Genomic DNA, 20,717 nt, shown 5'->3' on the forward strand with positions numbered 1-20,717 from the left:
TGAGCAGTCGCGCATGCTCTCTACGATGGTGACATCGACGCTGACGCCAAGAAAGAGCTAGCATTTATATCAGAGATAATTTCCTGCATTATACTGCGTGCCTTATGATGTTCATGAAGCAATGGCAAATGTTTCTAGGCGGTTTTAACTATGTACAGTGCGGAAGGAAGGACAACACGAACACTGCGGGTAGGACACCCAGCACTTCACCGCCGTGTCATCGTCACGATTCTAAAGTTCAACTAGAATAGAATCTTTTTATGCCTAACCTAATGAGACCACGAAAAGCTGTCTTTTGATTCGAAGTTAAGTCACATAATTTGCTACAAATAAATAAAATTGAATTCAATGCGAAAAAAGAACGTTATTTTTTAGCCATGCAACAAGCCCCTTTCCAATCCGATAACTGTTAAATTTCTTAGTCTTACTATTGAGCGCGTCACTACACACAGTTTTCTTGGAGCGTTGTTCCAAGCAGATTTTAACTCGTCACCTCACATAAATGAAGTTCGATCTGCTATTTCACGTTCCATTGCAATCATTTCTAGATTCAGACACTTTCTGCCCGTGGGACTAAAAAAGCAGTTGTACTACACGATTTTCCACTCCCGTTTGCATTACTCCCTTCGTATGTGGGGAACTACAACCAAACCAATATATCGAGCCTTTATTATTACAAAAAAGAATTTTACGTGTTGTCGAAAACACATCGTACCTTAGTCACACCACACCACTCTGTACCAAACACCAAATATTAGGTATTAACGATGTCTTTAATAAAAAGTTAGCCCTCGTTATTTATAACAAAATACAGGCTGAACCAGATTCATTTCTATCTAGCTATCTTCATAGGGAACACCGTTATGACTTCCGGCACAAAAATTATCACAAGGAGATAATACGTACTCATTATAGTACACACAAATCAACCCACCAAATACCAGACTTCCTCAACCGTAATCCGGCCGTTATACCTATGATGGTGGAAAACATGTCTATACACACTTAAAAAAATATACGTATATACCACGTATCTTTGGTCTTTCCCCATTTATGAACGCCATAATATGAGTGTTTTCGTTCCAATGTGAAGTGTTTTTTGTTTTATTTTTCATTCTTTACCCTTTTTTGTTACATCCACTTAGAATGTGCATATTTTTCCTGTATTGCTTGTATGGCCTGCTTTCTTTTGTTTGTTTAACTATAGGTTTTTGCATCAGTACATGACTGTAACACACGTTTAATGGGTTACCCGCTATATTTGTATGATTTATGTTTTTTTTCGGTCAAGGTTTCAGCTATTTTTTTACTATTTTTATTATTTGCCTCGCTGAGTGGTGTCTCACATGGTGGGAAGGGTTTTTGACGCTTTGTCAGGCACTAGTTTGCCTTTTCGTCAATCACCTTGACAACTATGTATGCGTTGTCTAGAGAGAGAGAAACAAATTTTATTGAAAACGACAAGTGTAAGAGGGGTTAATTTCCCCTCCCTTGATGGCGGCCAGGAGCCCTTGGGTCTTAGCGGCATCTTCGGCTTGCCTGATAACTTGGAGTGGGTGCTCGCTGTCAGAACTGAGCAGCGCGGTCTCCCACTGCTCCGCGTTCATATATGTGTTGTTTGGCCCCTCCACTATGTTGGGGCAAGCACAGATTAGGTGTCTGAGGTCCGCCCGCTGATTGCAGTTTTTGCATCTATCTAAGTAGAGTTCTGGATAACGATGATTATAAGCGATCGGGTTTGGGAAGGTGTTTGTTTGTAGTAGGCGCCATGCTGTCGCCTGCTGTTTATTTAATGAGGAGTGTGGTGGAGGGTAATGCTGCCTCCCTAATCTGTAGTGTTTGGCGATTTCATTATAATTGACCATGCAGTCTCTCTCCGCACTCGGGCCCCGCGTGTTCTGCTCGTGCTCGGCTCGCTAACTTTCGAACTAAGGTGTGTGCCGTTTCGTTGCCCGGGAGGGAGGAGTGGGGCGTCCATATGACATGAAAGTCACGCTCCCCGCCAAAGTTACTCATGATCCTTAGCGCCTCTTTCAAAACTCTTCCCTTTGCGAATTTATGAAGCGCAGTTTTAGAATCCCTGATAACGACGCTGGCAGTTGTGGAGGCGAGCGCCAACGCTATGGTCGCTTCCTCCGCGATTTTCCTGCTATAATGGTGCCGCTGGCAAGCGAGTGGCCCGCTTGATTTGAGGCGACCACTGCCATGTATCGACCGTCTGCATATTCCGCCGCGTCTACATAGACCACGTCCACATCGTTTTGAAATTTCTTATGCAGGGCTTTCGCTCTTGCATTCCCCTGCTCTTGGTGATGTTCGGGGTGCATGTTTCTGGGTAATGGAGGTATGATGATGTGCTCTCTGGTTTCTCTTGAGATGTTGTATTTATCCCCGCTTTGTCCAGCGTACGTGATCCCGAGCTTGTGTAGGATGTGACTTCCCGTATTGCTTTGCGCGAGTCTTTCGTATTGTGCGATTGTATGAGCCTCAATGAGCTCGTCTGGCGTGTTGTGCATTCCTAACGCTTCGAACTTCTCGTTAGACGTGGGAATCGGTAAGCCGAGGGCTTGTTATATGCCTTTTAACAGCGAAGCTGTTTAAGCCAGCCGTAATTTGTGGTGCGTAGCCGTGGTAGCCGTGGCAACCCAGAGGAGGAGGAGGAGACCGTGTGCGCATGCACGTGGTCTCCTCCTCGCCAGCTCTCTGCATGCCTTCCCGACCCCTGCCTCTCATCTCGCCGCGGCGCGCTGAGCCAGGAGAAAAAAAAAGAAACAAAGAAACAAAAAAAGGTGAAAGCTTGCACTAGGCCGCGCAAAGCTCAAGACACAGGGAAGCTGGCCGAATGATATCGAGCGGCTAGCCTCCAACGCGTTCGGCGTCGGCAAGCAGCAGCGTTCTTGGCACTGTGCCAAGATTGGTTAGACTGCCTGCGTTTGTGGCATGCCAGGAGCGCTGTCGCTTGTAGGCGCCCACGCGTCCAGCGCTAATCACGCGAAATGTCGCGAAAGGGAAGGTACCTCCGAAAATAATCGCTCGAGAATACCTTCCTACATGCGTAGTTCGCTTAAACCAAGTTAATACCTAGCAGCAACCAAGTTCATACCTAGCAGTAGCAGCCAGTAAGCTTCGCTGTGCCTAAGCTTTGCGCGACCGACTGCAAACTTTTTGATGATGCACTCTATCTTTTGTTTTTCCGCCATGTGTAACTTGAGGTATTGGGTCACATAAACTATACGGCTGACGACGAAGGCTTGAATGAGCCGTACTAGGTTGTGTTCTTTCATACCGTAGTTCTTGTTGGCGATTCTTCGACTCAACCTGATGGTTTGCTGAGTGCTGTTATCCAGTATTCTTATTGCTTCTCTGTTATGTCCGTTCTCAGATATTCATAGTCCCAGTATTCTAAGGTATTGTACCTGGGGGAATTGGGTGACGCCTTACCGATATTGCGATGCTGGGCCTCTCTTGATTGCGCTTGCGTCGTCTGCTTGTAGGTCTGTAAAACAGTTGTCTAAATAAACTTCTATAGATGTATGCAAAAATAAAATTCTGCATACAACACATACTGATAGATTCTCCGACGGGCGCTTGCTTGAAAAAAAATGGCTGTAATTGTTTCATGAAAGAGAGGTAATACCAAAAAAAGTCGCAGTTTCGTCCCAATTGCGATAGGAAATTAGTAGAGAGCTATTCGGAGTAGGGATAGTAGTTTTATCGACTGCATAAACTTGGACACATGCGCTTACCAACTGAAATAACAAGCGTGGTGTCAGCGCGCACAAGCAAACATGAATAGATCACACTGAATGACCGCAGACAACGGCTGTCAAAACGCTAGCAGCAAGCGCAGCCGCCGCAGCGGGTGAAGGTTCGTGCGGTCTATCGCTTCGACGGAAACTGAGCGGCGAATGTACAGTGCATACAAAGGTCACAACCGTGTGGAGACGGTGCGGGCGATCGCCACAGCCGGCCAAAGTACGACCGCAGTTGTTGGCTGAGCAGAAGCTGTGCCCCCCCTCTCCCTCCCACGCTGCCTTTCCCGCTTTCTTGCTTTCGCGCGGGAGATTGAGTGGCAAGTTCCCCTTACGCCCGCTTGCAAGATACGCCTTTGGTGCCGGAGCACAGCGTCGCCCCGCCTCCTTCCCTCCCATACCCCCACGGCCTTTCGCGCGACGGTCGCGTTTGCTTTCCGCCGTGCGTTCGCTCTCCGTGATAGCGCGCGTCCCCCGCGCGCTTTCGCTCGCGCGTACGGCGCCCGGCAACGATTTTATCGCCCTTGGACTTTATACGGAACCTCACGGCGACGGCGACGGTGACGCCGACGGCAGAAATCCGGTGGCAGTGCCCATATAATTGCTATCGCAATAAAACAAACGTTCTTACCAACAGATAATATCGAAAAAACAACAGAAAAGTGGTCTAGCCCTCCGTCGCTGCTGGAAATATCCACATGTTTAATGGGGCCCTGAACCACCCCTGGGGCTTGATGAAATAGCATAGTCCGCTGGTAGCATACGCTGCTGTGAACATCTCAGCCAAGTTTTGCTGTCGTAGGTGGCGCGTGGAGCTCGCAAGCGGAGCGCGAAGTTACCTTTCTCTCAAACACTCTTGTTTCAACAGAAGCCATGATCCTCACTCTCTTCTGTGTGTTTTATTACTTAATAAAGCACATCCCAATACGCGGCTGCTATTGGTCGCTGCAGTCGGCTACACCGCGGCCGCCGCGGGGTGCCGCCACGAGTCCACTGGCTGCTCGCTGTTGACAACCGCGTTTGGCTTACGTTTAGCGCGTCGTAGGCACCAAAATCGGAAGTCGTGGCATCTACGTTAGTATCCAAAATGAAATTTGAACTGCGCGCCATGGTGACATTTCGAAGGGGGAGTGTTGTGGCCCCGCCCTACTCCGCCGTAGCCTTCGCAGTGCAAGGAAGTTGAAGGAGAAAGGGGAGCACAGAGAGGCCGTGCTTTATTGCCAATAACTCTGCTTCTGCTGAACGCATTGAATTATTTGTTGCGGCAAAGTATTTCGGAAATAGCCTATTTTCACATCAAACGTATTTCTCCACTTCGATAAAAAGTGGTTCAGGGCCCCTTTAGACACTGGCTGCTTCCTTAGGCTTTGATTGATTGATCATGCACCCGCCGCAGTGGCTCAGTCAGCTAAGGCGTTGCGCTGCTGAGCACGAGATCGCGGGATCAAATCTCGGCCGCGGCGGCTTCATTTCGATGGAGGCGAAGTGCGAAAACGCCCGTGCGCTTGCGTTGTAGTGCACGTTAAAGAACCCCAGGTAGTCGAAATTCATCCGGAACCCTCCACTACAGCGTGCCTCATAATCAGAACTGGTTTTAGCACGTACGTAAAACCCCAGAAAAAAATAAGAAGATTGACTGACTGACTGACTGACTGACTGAGTGATTGATTGATTGATTGAATGCAAGTTTGTTTCTTGCGTACAGTGCACTGTAAAATATGTGAACAAGGAATTTAATCCCTAGCTTGACGCTAATCGGGATCCATACCAAAATTATGTACAGGAACCAAAACAAAATACAGATAGCACAGAACACGTATGTACTTAACACACTAAGCAACAATAAGCCATTTTACATCAGACAATACAGAGAATTACCATACAAAGAATTTTCAAGATACAGACGCTAAAATTGAACATTTACAAGCAAAGAGAAAAGTGGCCTCGTTTACAGGCAAATTATTGCTGCGCGCTTGATCATCCAACCCAAGTGACCCGGTCATCTTTAATAACTTTGTGCGGACTCGCAGTCATTGAAAACGGCCATTGTTCGCTCCTCCTCTACTACACCACCATGCCTGCATCGCAGGGTATCTTTCGAGATGCCAAACTTGCGACTGTTTCAGACTTTGAAAACTTCGCCGAACGCACGTGTGACAAGAATACGACTTTGCCTTTTTTTAACGGTTTCATTGAGTTGTATGCGCGCCTAGACATCATTGAAACGTGACTCGCACAGCGCGCACGATGTTTTGTACCACGCCATGCACCCGCTATTTCTGGAACCAGCGTAGCTGTGCATAGACATACCGAGTTTCCCTTCGAAACTCTATTGGCCATCCCTGGGTTACGATTCACCAGTAACAAGATGGAGCTAATATATATATATATATATATATATATATATATATATATAATTCAATGTGTATTTCCTGTCATTGCTTGCTTCCGTAGCAGCGCGGATGTGCTTTGTGTCGCAACCATTGCAACACAAGGCAGCGATGCAAAGCACATCCAATGCGGCGAAGACACATTCTTTTTTCTTTTACTCCTGCTTATTTTTTTTAACATTTCGTGCTTTTCTTGGACTGCATGGGGCCAGTTTGAAGCGGTCCTTGAACCGAGGTCGTATCCATTCGGCGCATCGCAGACTCGCGCGACATCGACGGCCGCTGCTAAAGTTCGGCTTATCCGAAATTCCTGGCTAAAGTGGTTTGCAGAATCCGATTTCTCTCCTCTTCTCTTTATAGCACCTACCGAGAATTGACCAAGCGCTTAGGAAGCGCTTGCCGAGCGTTCGGTATTACGAAGATTTACCTCAACTTAGTTGGGCTTATCGCAAAACTATGGCATTTCGGTGTCAGGACACTTGGCGTTTTTAACAGCGGTACCTTCACATATAAGAACGTATATCCCTTTTTATCTACTATATAATAAATAATTTCGAGCTTTCGTTTTTACTCACTGGTTTAAATTGCTTAAAAGCCTACCAACCTGCGAACTTGGATATTTTTTTCTTGGTATAGAAGTATTCAAACACGTCGATTAACGTCCTTCTTTTAGCGCACCACTTTAAGACAGAGACAGGCCCAATTCGCCCAATTTTCGAATTTGCAATCCCATTAGGTTTGATTTCACGTCAACGTCTTCATCAATGTCGGCCCTGTACGTATGCTGTAATTTTGACTTCGCCGTTGTCCTTTTTTTTTTTCTTTTCTTAAGTACCGTGGAATCGTCTTTCTCCTAAGCTTATTTCTCGGTATTTGCGCTGCATCTAAAGGCGCCACGTCTTTCTCAATCGACCTGTCCTCTTAGCCGTCGCCGCCTTGTTACATGCTATCCCGTCGCGCTTCACCCGCTTCCCTCCCCATGGGTTCTCCGAAGATTTTGAAACTCTGTTGGGCGAACGATTCTGGCACGCACTGAACCACTTGCAAGTTCGTCGAACATTGGGGGGCTTACTTTCTTCAATTTATCACTCTCCGCCGGAAGACGTGTCAAGGAGGTGAGAGGACACATCCCTGCACGCATTGCCACGAACGATTCCCAACACGTTCGAGGTTTCGTGGGCTTCCGGCAAGAGGATAAAAAATAAAGGCGATTCTGGCTTTAATAAAAATCAATTCTTCTCATTAGGATCTCTCGGAAACAGCAGTGCGAGTAGCGAGAAACAACTACAGAACCAACCGCAACAACGCCAGCTACGGCCGCATTGGCACAGCGGATGAGCACTGCAGCAAAAAATCGAAGATAAAAAAAAGAGACCCTCCGTAATGCTGTCATCCGACGATCATTAATTCATGGCGATGCGTGCCGTCGGCAACTCTTCGGCAGAAACATAGTTGCACCAGCCGTGCCCTTTTCCCTTCCTTCGCGGCGGTAATATTTCGTTCGCGCGTTCGGCTTCATTGTTGCTATATAGCTATGCTCGAGACTTTGGTATGCCCGCAGCCCAGGCGCTACAGCCAAATAGGCTAGCCATCTTCGAGTCTGCAGGGCGCCCAGCGAACGAGCCGTTTCTCTGCCAGCACAAAGGAACACGCTGCTCCCGCATGATGCTCCTTGCGCCGGCTGTGCCGCCGGCCACGTGAGGCGCTTTACGAGCGACGCGCGCCGCCAGCGCTGACCGCGGCGCCCGCAGTGCTCTTTCGCGGGCAGCTGCCCCAAGCCGAGACCGAGCGCACTCGTCCGATATTATTTGCGACTCCTCGGTGCTGACGTTACCGCGGCTCAGTACAATTTAGAGCCGCAATTATTCTGGCGAAGTTTATGGCCGCGCAAATGCGCGCTGTCGTCTTAACCCTACGAGTGCGTTGAGACTCTACGTGGCGCGTAGAGCGTTCGCGCTTTGCGAGCGAAGTCCGTGTACTCGAGTTTCGGGGCTTGTGCAACACCAGTGAAACGTTTCTTGCAACGGCTCTCCACGAACTGACCGTATAGGATCTATGGATATAAATACCCGACATTTAGAGCGACCGGGGCTCTGCACTGCGTACATTGGCGCGGTAGCACTGGACGTGGCAGCAGACTGGGGCAGCCTTAGGCCTACGTTTAGCCCTTCTTTATTTTAGAGAAACACATGACACGATTATTATTATTATTATTATTATTATTATTATTATTATTATTATTATTATTATTATTATTATTACTACTACTACTACTACTACTACTACTACTACTACTACTACTACTACTACTACTACTACTACTATTGCTATTCATAGCCCGTATTCACAAAAATGAGCTTGCGCTAAATGTGTTCGTAACAGGATATATGCCAGAAATCGCGATGACGGACGTATTAGCAACTGCGGCTAGTCAATGGCAAACACCACTTACGAACAGAGCTTTCTGAATTCTGCCCCTTATTACTATTGTTGTTCTTGCCGAGAATGCGCACAGCTGTAGCGCAAGAGGAAAGAAGAGGAGGGGAACAGTCGTCTCTATAGGGAGACCCCATGCCTACGCACGTGAAGAAGAGAAAAGAAAGGGTATTTCTTATTGTTCTGAAAGACAGAATGAGAGTACAGGAAGACGCTTCATTGGTGCTCCTTTATTATACCCCGAAAACGAAAACAACTGCTTTGCAGATGACCTCCCACATGTCCATTTATACACTCTTGAATGCAACAACGATGCGAACCGCTCTTCTCTCAGCTCTGAGATGACCATCATTACACTGCAGTGGAAAAGGGTGAACGGAATCTACGCACAGAAACAATGAACGGGCTTTTCAGGCCCTTCCTATATGTTCTCGGCTACTCTGAATCTATGGTACGAGCAAAAGAAATCTCACGGTAATTTGTTGTAATGAAATGAGGCCGCGATCAAAGAGGACGTTACGTTGGTGTTGATGTTGTTTGTTTACTCGCTTGCTTGATTGCTTGTTTGCTTGTTTGTTGATGTGTTTGTTAAAGGATGATATGCTGGGAAAGTAGGCCACCCAACGGTTGGCCGTCGAAATCATGAAAAATAAATTCCAGCAACAGACAATTTCAGAAAAAGTTGACCGCCCTTCCACCGCTGTGAAGAGGGGTGCAAGCGAAGCTCGTGTTGACTCATGTTTATTGAACATCGATGTCACACATGTCGTTTGTAAATGTCAAATCTACACACCTACGTCTTATAGTACGTAGTGGTTACGTTCACAATGAATGGCTCATACCCCCTTAAGCAATGGCTCATACTCCCGTAAACGCGGCCTTCCCATTACGACGACAGAAGAGAAGTGAAAATCTACGCTGGAATGATATAAGCGGCAACGGAGCCAGCTGTGGAAGAAGACGACGACGCTCGAGCCATTGCTGATGATGATAGTTTATGCATTACATCGCCTCCGCAGGCTAGCGTATACAAGTTTCGCTTGAACAAAGGAAAGAACAAAGACAAAAAAGGAAAAATAGTGGAGTAACAAAACATCACATAAATCAGGCATAGCCTCCTATATAGTATATTCATAGTTAGAGCTCGATGTATCGTCAAAACGCGAACGTGCAGTCACAGAACAGTCAATATCTGTCTAGTCACTAAACGGAAAACAATTCAAAAAAGAACCTACACACAGTAAAGAATAAATCAAATTACTACAAATACTGCATGTAAGGCATTGGCACTGAATTACACCAAAGAAAGCAGAAAGTTGAATGCTAAATTTCCATATTCGTATGGGCAGTGCGGAATTAACAATGCATGCGCGTGACACGACTGATCGTTGGGGACATTGTTAGCAGTGGCGTTTCAGCCGGAGGGCTTCAAATATCACAACAGTGAGACTCCCTTAACGAGTGAAGAGAAAGAGGTTCGTTACCGGAATCTTGTTTGTGTCCATGCTCTGTGCGCTGGAAGAAAGAATAAGAAGAGTGAGTGAGTGAGTGAGTGAGTGAGTGAGTGAGTGAGTGAGTGAGTGAGTGAGTGAGTGAGTGAGTGAGTGAGTGAGTGAGTGAGTGAGTGAGTGAGCGCCAAAAAGGACTCTAATGTGCGATGATAGTAATTGACATCGAGCGTCTGCAGAGTACTGCTTTAAGAAGATTGCTATACGTACTGCATTCAGTATTTCTCTCGTTAATTTGCTGACACAGTTTTCGATGTGTAATGTGAAGACTCAACAGTGAAATTTGGTTCTTCGTTACTAATTAAGCTTAATAGTTATAGAGGAATCACTTAAGAGTTTATACGTTACGTAAAAACCACCTTCACGGCACAGACTAACCCTTTGGAAGAACGTACTGACGTAGATCATCAGACTTACAAGCTATGACTACAGCATCAAACGTCCCATTTATTGCCCCCAAGTTGCCAGAGCAGGAAGAGTAGGTCGACGTCATGCTGTAGTTACGGGTTGATGCTCTTGGAAGGTTTTTCAAGTTGCAGACACCGTAAGCTCAAAATGCCTTACAAGTACTGGACGACCTGCGTCCTGTGCTTTCAAGCCTTATGTCGGCATTATGGCAGTCGGGTTGTTTGCGCCGATGTGGACCGCGTTCAGCCGAGGTTAGGTCCACCACAGTCGCCGAGTTCGTGCGTTTATACCACCGGCGGACATCAGCGAAGGTCCTGAAGATGATTAAGGAATTAGAATGAAGGAAACTGCTTTTCTAGTTCAGTTCTGACTATACAGATTTGAAATAATCTTTTATTCATTTAGTACAGTGCACACACAAAAAGCAAGAAGCAACGACACGGAGCACTATCAACGTCGGTATGATGCCGTTCTCGAAGGCTATCAGTCGTGCTCGCCGGCACTTCCCTAAATCAAACGTGACTACGCACGTGGAAGTATTTTTGCATATTGTCTGACTCGTTATTTACCTTTCGAGGTTCTCTGTTTGCCTCTTACCCCAAATGGCAACAACTGGAGGCCCCTTTGATACAGCAGCCTAAAGAACCACCTCGTTCAGCTTCCAACGTTGTCAGTTGGCGGCGTTTCCGCGAATGGTGATACATGGTTGTTCAGTCCGTCGGAATCGTAGCAGCCACTGTTTGACAGTTCCGAAGATCTGGAGCAGCTGACATTGTCACGCAAAGACATTGTGCAAATGGTCCGGTGCGGTCACGAATCAGCTGAGTGTAGCTCTTCCCCGCTTCCTTTCGCCGCGCTGGCGGGACCGGCATGTCTTGCGCGCTGTAAGATACGGACCCTTTCCCGGAATCAATCAAGTTTCCCCACCACCTCAAAGGCAGTCGCGTTCCAATTATGGTGCGCCGGGGCGCATCAACCACGTTACCGGATCCGTCAGACAGGTTGGCGACTCGTACCTCACGCACCGCACGTCGAGCTATTGTCTCTCCCCCTGCTTGACTCTTCCCAAAAGTGGAACGGGAGGCTGGCACGGTTCCAGGAAGGAAGCCTTGGTCGAGTGCAGAGCGGTTTTGCAGCTCTGGAGGGCCGTTCCGAGAACGTCCCGTCTCCTTCAGCCGAGCGCTTCCAGGCGAGGAGGCAAAACCGGAGGTAAATCAGCCATTGGACAATGAAGCCCTCGGAGCGTCCCCATTGGCCGAATATGACGGCACTTGCAAGGGCCAATACCAGGGGAGGAAAATGACGACACCTGAGCTGGCTCGACGATTGGCCAAAAATGACGGGACCCCGAGAGACCGAAGGGGTTAAAAGAGCGACAAATCAAGGAGAAGGAGAAAGCTCTTCTTGCCACGGGCCGCAGCGTCCGAGATGCTGCCGGCCGTCGATCACTGTATGACTGTTCCTTATTTTGTATTTTAATCACTGTACATAATGTAAATAAATCCCTCCTGTTTCTCCCAAGTCCGCCTCAACGTCCCCCAACTCCCGCAACCAACGCCTACCAGATCTAATAACTGGTGTCAGCGATAAGGATGAACCTTCGACCGAAGAGATACAATAGCGCCTATCCCTCTGGTGTGCGCTCTTGGCATCATACGAAGGGGTTCGCTCGGCTGCTCTCTAGTTCCGGTTTCGTTTTTGCGCTTTTTCGCTTATTTAAATTACTCTCGAATTAGCGGAACAATTCTACTTACAGAGGGGGTCTCGGGAGCCTAAAATGTAATTACTTTGACATAGTCAAAAAATTGCCGGAGTTGCCCTTTAACCTGCTGAAAACAGGATGAATAGAATAAGCTTTGCTTGCGTACGGACAGTAAATCAGAATGTGAAATTAATCACGTGTTGGAAAAAAACATATCCGGAAATGAGCTTGCAGCATTTCGGAAGCCACTCACATGCTAAGCCATGAAGTATGCGAGAGAAGTATGCGTGTGGTTGTGGCCTGATGGTTCGAGCATTGGGCCATTGTGCTGGGATATTGATGCCGCCTTCGGACACGAAATACATTTACGTGTATGAGCTATTCGTCAATACAGCAGCATCAGCAGCAACACACCTAAGAAAAAAGAAGAAAAAAAGTGCCGGGATCGAGTGAAGCCGAACCCAGTAAATGCCACCTAGCGGAGGGCTCGAGGAGAGCTCGATAACCGGCCGTGTCTTGGATGTTCTGTTTGCAAATGCATGACATGACAGACAGTACAAGTTTGCGGCTAGGTGCCAGCACCATGCTTTTTAACTCTGCGGAGGAGTTCCTCAGCGTTGGCCAGGAGCTTCCAGTTCTTCCATGGCACTAAGGTTCTCTCAGTGTTTTCCAGGGTGACCGGGCCGTCTTTCAGGTCACGTGCAATTTTCTGAACGTACCTAAGGGTCCGCGGCTGATAATTGCTGTTCCCAGTAATTGTGCCAAGGGAATTGAAGAATCACTGAAGCCTGGTAATTTCTTTCTTGATAACACATTATTCGCGGCAGAGAACGTGAGCAATGGTGTGATAATCATCAAGTTATTTGTTTAACCAAAAGTTAGTAGTTAATTCTTAATTGGGTATGTCACGGTAATCTATTGCAATTTGGGAACTGAGCCGGAGAAGCCAGCGAGTGTGGTTTGTGTTTAATGCCCCCTTTTCTCACAAAACCTTCCATACTCACTGCGAAAAAAAAGTAACTATGCTTGAGGGGTACCATCTGTATAGACCACGCGTTAAACTGCGTTGGTGATTTTCAGCTAGCGTAAATTGTTATAGTTGTCGTCATACATTATGGCTCACACCGACTGTGGGAGATTGACGAAGACTCATTTTCTTCGTATAGCGCCTTTACCTTCTTTCTTCTTTATTTTTGCTGCCGGTGACTTGTATTTCAACTTCTCTCACATCGGTGCAGCAGAGAACGACCGCAGTATTGTTGTAATTCTTAAGAGCAACAGACCTGCATAAACGGCTTTAGCAAAATAATTGGTGTTAATTGTGATCCTTTGGCTATCGTGATCGTGTGGCTGAGGTCGATGTCCTTCCTTCAATTTCCTATCCCGATCCACAGTGTATATATAGGGTACAAAACCGGATTTAATGTTCTGGTTAACCTCCCTACCTTTCTGTCTGATATTGTACGTAGCTGATATTGTGTGTACGTAGCTGATATTGTGCGTATATAGCAAAAGCGAGAATTGGAGTTTGTTGCAAGGATTTAAGCCCTGAATGCGCCCTATCAATGTTTATGTAAGCCTGCTGGCGTCCTTTGTTCCTCTGATGTGGACGCTGTTTTTGAGATTATTCGGGATATTCCAAGGAGTAATTTGGCGAAGTTTGAGCTGAAGTGGTTAAACAGGCGTGTTCATTTTTATATTTTGTGCTGCGCACTATCTGTAGCTAGACCATGAAAGCACTTAAGGAAGAAGTGAGGTAGCTAGAAGTGCCGCAGCGGAAGTGGTGTTTGGGATGACGAACTAGAGACAAGAATGTGTTTGTTAATTCAAAACAACGGTCAGATCATGTCGAAGCGCAGGCACGGTGGATGTGGCTAAATAATATTGCGAAGAAATCTGTTATTGTGTTTTGCCCTGAAACATTGGGTATGTAATTTCTTGAAGCTATTTTTAAGTCATTGTTTTCACGTCCCTTATTACGCCTCTTTGCCGCGCGGCTATGTGACAAGCGTCATGTTCTGTACAATTACGCTTTCATTAACCTCTCTGAAACGACGCCTGAGACAATCGACGTGTTCATGGTTGTTTAGTAAAAATGTTTGAAGTAATTCTGGCACAGAACGGTATCGCAGTTATTTGTGAGTTCGTTGTTAAAGCTCAGGCCCTGTATCGCTATTTTTTCCGCTCTTCTTTCCTTCGTGGATTAAAAGAGTTGCTGCAAACAACTGATGCCTTCGGCGATAAAGCACCCGGGATGCTTACACCGGTGCTTCCCTTAATAAAACTATACTGAAAAGCAGCCGACGAACAACGGTGAAATTTGTGGAACATAAATCATGGCGCGTGGCGACGGGGAAAAAATACCTGCACACGGGACCCAGTATAGTCAGACTTTGTTAGCGAGAAGCTGAGAAATAAAGCAGGAAGGTGGACACACGTTGTCTGGAGGCATGGGAAGCTGCGTATTGGGACCAGGATGTTATGTTTTATAACGTGCGGATTGAGGAAGACAAGGTTAGCGACAGTCTAGAAATCGTGTGTTGATTTGGGAAGCGCAGGATAATGCAAGGATCTCTACGACTTTACTCATGCTGATAACTCTCGCTTGTCGCGGCCCTGGAAAGCACCATTGCGGCGTCATCTGCTTCCAAGGCGCCGGCTTTGACCTTCTGTTTAAAAGTGTTTGCTTTTCTGTACATTTGATAGTTTCACGCCGTTGTAATCGGCGTCGCCGTACGCAGTGCAGACCTTCGCAGCACATGAAAAATCCTTGCCAATACTGCGGGAATAATTGCGCTTTAACTCGACTTCGCTTCCCTGTGTTCAAGAGTTTAAAATAAGGTTCGGTGCCCCTCGTGGTAAGCAGTTTTATTGCTTCTTTCCACCGCGAAATGTTAGCAGTTTAGATACGTAGAATTATAGAAGTTGCAAGAGAACCTAGTGTCACTTTTGCGCCTTAAATGATAAAGGTCTACATTGAAGTACTCACTTCATGGGCGGGCAGAAGCACACACCTGACGCACGCGATGCCGCACGTGCTTCAACCAATCAGAAAATGTTGCAGTTTCGCCCGAAAAGTGAAGCATAGATTGCGATACGAACTTATTAGACAGCTATACGAGGTAAGTATAGTGGCTCTATCGGTCGTATAGACAATGTAAACATTAGCTTACTAGCTAAATTAACAAGCATGGTGTCACGCCCACACAGGCAAGCATGAACACATCAGACTCGATGACCGCGGGATCAGAACTACGCTCCATATCAGAATACTGGCGTGAGGAAGAGCGGCCGTAGCAGCGAGTGAATTGCCCTTCGTGCTGCCTCTCGCTTCTACGCCAACTGAGAGGCGAGAACACAGCACACACGAAGCCATCACACCTCGACACGCCTAGGCTTTGTACCCACCGCAGACTACTTTCAAGATAGGACCAGCGCTCAGCCGTGCCATAAGCAGCCATGGCTGGAGTGGGGGCATTTCTGAGTTTTAAATATATGCAAAAATAAAACCGAAAAATTAAGGCAGTGTTCAATAGCATGGCAAGGAAACAAGAGTTGTCCATCATTGGTAGTTAGTCTCTCGAAGCATTGAAATAGTTTAGTAAGCCAAGTAGTCCCATAGGGACCCGGACGATGAGAAGAAATTTTCAAGACAAATAAAAATGAGTTGAAGCGCATATGGCAGACATTCTGAGGTCATGAACGGCAGCTTACCGTTATCCCGGGGAAAAACAGTATACAGTCAGCGGATGGTAAAATGCACTAACTTATGGGGTTGGAACATGAAGGTTAACAAAGAAAATTGGTAAGCTAAGGATTGAGGAACGAGTGATAGAACGGGAAAAAGCTTGGTGTAACGTCAAGCCGCTGGAAGACAGCGGTGTGGATTAGAATGACAACGAGGGTAGCCATATTCTACTCCGGATTACGAAGAAGAAATGGTGTGGGGCGGGCTTGTAATATATAGAGCAGATAACCGGTCTTCTCTGAGGTCAGCAGATTGGATACCCAGAGAAGAAAAACGCAGTCTAGAACGGCAGAGGTTTAGGTGCTGTGATGAGATTAGGACATTTTCACGCAAGTATGATAGAATCGGCGGATGTAAGAAAGATATCCTTGGGGGAGGTCTTCGTGCTGCAGGGGACATAAAATATACTGATTATTGTCCCGCTGTAGTGATGGTGAAGAACACAATAGCAAAACTCTGAATCACGAAACTAACTTTTTATCGGGCGAACCTGTGCCCACAAAAGTTAGTGACACTCGAAGCACAACGACAGCAGCGAGCACAGTAGGTGATTGTTGAAAATCATACCTGTGGGTCAAGTGCATCGGCCTCTATCAGGGGCGTAAACAGGGGGGGGGGGGGGCACATCAAGCACGTAGCGCCCCCCCCCCCCCCCGGAATTTTCAATACCAGGTGTGCGGCACGACGGAGCGACTACCCCCCCCCCCCCCATTATTAAAATTTAACAAGAGAAAAACTAAAGCATTTCTGCTAATGTACATCGAAATAAAATTAATACTTTCGTTTATCGCATTTCTTTTGTAAGTACATATAATGTCAACGTCAATATGCGTGTAAGCTCTGCGTGTAAGCTGGGCGTTTATATGCATTTGCGAAAATATATTTAGGCTCCTGCTTGTGTATAATAGTTCAACAAGTTTTTATTTATATTTATTTCCATTTTGTTTTTGCATTTAGGTTCACTATTCTGTATGATCGACTTCTGTGTTGCTATGTATTGTACATGTACTAGTTCATTGTTCTCTAAGTTAAAGTTTATTGTTCGCATATTGCCGTGTTAGCGTACGTTTCTGTGGAATGGGAGTTGGTAAAGGGCTACATGTTCATGCCGGAGCACTTATGACAAGACCATTCGCTGACTGGAAACACGCGCTGGAAACGTTCGACGCCCATGAAAATACAAAATATCCCCGGAACTGTCAAGTGGCAGCTGATGATCTTTTGAAGAGATTTTAACCCAGCATTTATTCCGTCATTGATGCAGCTAGACTCTGCTAGAGCAAGCAAGACAATCACAAATGAATGAAAGCAGGAGGAGGCTATAGTGCCCATTGTCGAGACGGTTTTGTTTTGCGGGCGCCAAGACTTGCCCCTTCGTAGCCATAGTGGGCCGTTGGACCTAACCGCCGTTCCTGATGTGAATGAAGGAAATTTCAGAGCACTTTTGCGTATGCGTGTCGACTGTGGTGACATAGCACTTAATAACCATCTTGTGACGTGCGCTGGCAACGCCTTAAATTAGCCCAACCATTCACAATGAAATTGTCCAAATTTCTGCTGACCGTGTTAGGGAGCGCCTTCCCTCAAATGTCAATGATGTACGCTGTTTTGCGATATTAGCGGACGAAACAACCGATCCTTCTGACATTGAATAATTTACTATTTGGGCTAGGGATCTAAATCAGAAATGAGAAACGCAAGTTCATTCATGGAGCTTTTCCAAGGTTTCGTTCCCGTGCAAGATCAAACCGGTATACTGGTCTCGCAGAAGAAATTATAAAATTTCTCATTGGAACTGCTATCAACATGGAAAACCTCCGTGGAAAGGGATACGATGGTGCCCGTGCAGTGGCTGTCAGAACGAAAGGAGTACGTGCAAGCTGCCGTGCGCGAAAAACACCCATCCGTTCTACATGCACTGCGCCAGCCACTCGCTCAACCTGGTGCTTTGCGCTGCCTGCTCTGTCGTCGATGTACGAAACCGCTTTGGAACAGGGAAAGACAAAGCCAATTTTTTCAGGAAATCAGCTATGCGCTCTGTCACTCTAGGAGACATGATCGGTGCGATGCATCGCGCAGTCGCAGAGGAAGCGGCTCCTGAATTTGTGCGAAGCGCGCTGGGTAGGAAGGCACGACGCTCTCCTTTCTTTTGTGGATTTGTTTGAAGCAATGATTGCTGCACTGGGAGAAATCAAAATGAAAATGACTTTGGAAATGCCAGTTCAAGCAAACAACTTGTTACATGCGTTGCTATCACCATCGTTTCTCGTTATTCTACAGATCGCTGACCACGTACTAGCAATGACAATGCCACTGTCCAGAAAGCTGCAGGCGAAGGACGTAGAAATCAGCGCGGGAATGAACGACGTCGGCATATATAGTTCAGGAAGGAATACGAAAACCGCGACGAGGCCGATGAATCCTTTGCTAAATTGTTTTCCAAAGCGGTAGATTTGGCCACCAAACTTGATGTAATGTCCCATCCAGGGATTGGCACTCACCAACTACACAAAGCAAACATCCCAGCCCTCAGTTCTGAATATTATTACCGAAGAAGCGTGTTTATACCTTTCAATGATTTTATATTAGCACAGCTGGATGAACGCTTTGCGCGCTACAGGTCTAATGATTGAAAGCTTTAAGGTTCTTATTCCTTCCATGATTCCCAAAGCGCAAGACTTCGGGGAGGAGAGTGCGGCAAAGCTTTCCCAGGACATTAGTCGAGATGTGGATGAGAGGGCAGCAGTGGGAGAACTATAGACTCTGCTGGTCCAAATGGGAGAAAACAGAGTCAAACATGCGCCCTAGCACAGGATTCGACGCCTTCCACACTGTGACGAAAATTTCTACCCCAAAATTTACAGTCTCATTCAAATATTGGTCACACTCCCAGTCACCTCCGCCACAGCTGAGAGAAGTTTTTCGAGCCTTATATTACAGACAATCCCCGGACTCCATTACACTGTTTATGCCGACGATATCACCCTCTGGGTATGCGAGGGCAGTGATGGATCCATAGAACAAATATTACAGGAGGCTATTGACACAGTAGAACGGTGTCTGCAAGGGACAGGACTATCCTGTTCGGCGGAGAAATCTGAGCTACTGCTATATCGCCCTACACTCAAGGGCCGACCACCCAAACATCACCAAGCACAGACACACGCCGATATAATACTCACGACAAGCGACGGCCACATCATACCAACCGTGGATAAAATTAAAGTGTTAGGACTGATCATCGAGAGTAAGGGCACAAACGGCGAGACAGTTCGCAACATTGACGCAAAAGTATCGAACACGATGCGCCTTATTAAACGCATCACCAATAAACACAAAGGCATGAAAGAGGCTAGCATCCTCCGCCTCATCCAATCATTCGTACTCAGCCAGATCACGTATGCGGCAGCCTATCACCGATGGTTCGTCGCAGAAAAAGCAAAACTCAACAGCCTCATTAGGCGAATACATAAACAAGCACTAGGATTGCCGCAACACGCCAGCACAGACCTCCTCCTTAAACTGGGATTACACAATACCCTCGAGGAGCTTATCGAGGCACAACAAATATCACAATACAAGCGATTGGCCAAGACTAAGCCAGGCCGCCAAATACTCCAGAATCTCGGCATCTCTTACCACACCCAACACGGCGACAAACATGACATACCACGCGATATCCGAACTAAACTCACAGTTCCACCGATACCCAAGAATATGCACCCCTAACACAACGAGGGCCGACGCGTCAGTAGAGCCAAAGCCATAACTAAGATTTTTGGTCACAACGAGGAAGCGGTCTTTGTCGATGCAGCACGCTATCGGGACCGTCACCGCTTCGTAGCTGCGCTCGTAGACCACACACAGCAATGCAAATCAGGCGCATCAATCGCCACAAGACACGTAGAAACGGTGGAGGAAGTGGCTATCGCGCTGGCGATAGCTCACACCAATGCCTCGTATATCATCAGCCACTCTCAAACGGCCGTGCGAAACTACGCCAACGGCAGAATCTCCCCTGAGGCATTGCGGATCCTTAATACAGGCAAAACTTATGAGGCAGACAAATGCATACAAGTCCTCTGGATCCCAGCCCACACACCTCTAAATCAACCGGAGTTCAGTCCAAACGAGGTGGCACACAACGTGGTTCGAGGTTTCACGTTCCGAGCCGCGTTGGAAGAAGCAGCCACCCGAACGGACACCTCCGCGGTGGTGTGGGAATGGGACGATCGGCTCACTAAATTCTGTGACATTACTCAACATTATCGAATGCAAAGGCGGGAGTATCCACCGCCTCACCTCAAGCTCAATCGGGCCCAGTCCGTTCAATGGTGGCAGCTACATACACGAACATACACGAACCCTGTCATCATGAACCATATATACCCCGAATTATATACAACCAATCTATGCCAGTATTGTAACACCAGAGGCACACTAGATCACATCCTATGGGAATGTCCAGCATTAATCAGCAATACTGGGGTCCCGGCCTCCAATGAGGGCCTTCGGGAGCGTTGGGGGACAGCGCTGCTCAGTTCAGGCCTGGACCAGCAACTGTGGGCTATCCAGCAGGCCGAGGAAGCTGCCGGGAGACGCGGTCTCTCCGCTGGCTCCTAGGTGGGAACCCAGCCCAGCAATCTGCAGGAAATCAATAAACTTCTCTCTCTCTCTCTCTTATATTATTGAAAAACTACCTGCGTTCGACAATGTCTGAGGGCCATTTGACAGGTCTCGCGCTTTCGCACTCTCACAGAGGCATAACTATCA

General features: G+C 47.0%; 1 protein-coding gene across 1 annotated transcript in view; it reads left to right on the forward strand.

Moving 5' to 3' along the window:
• The window catches only part of LOC119436305 (tachykinin-like peptides receptor 99D), a 729,947-nt gene that overhangs the window by 79,923 nt on the left and 629,307 nt on the right, over positions 1-20,717 (forward strand). The window lies entirely within an intron of this gene.

Source organism: Dermacentor silvarum, chromosome 1, assembly GCF_013339745.2.
Source record: "Dermacentor silvarum isolate Dsil-2018 chromosome 1, BIME_Dsil_1.4, whole genome shotgun sequence".
Lineage (NCBI taxonomy): Eukaryota > Metazoa > Arthropoda > Arachnida > Ixodida > Ixodidae > Dermacentor > Dermacentor silvarum.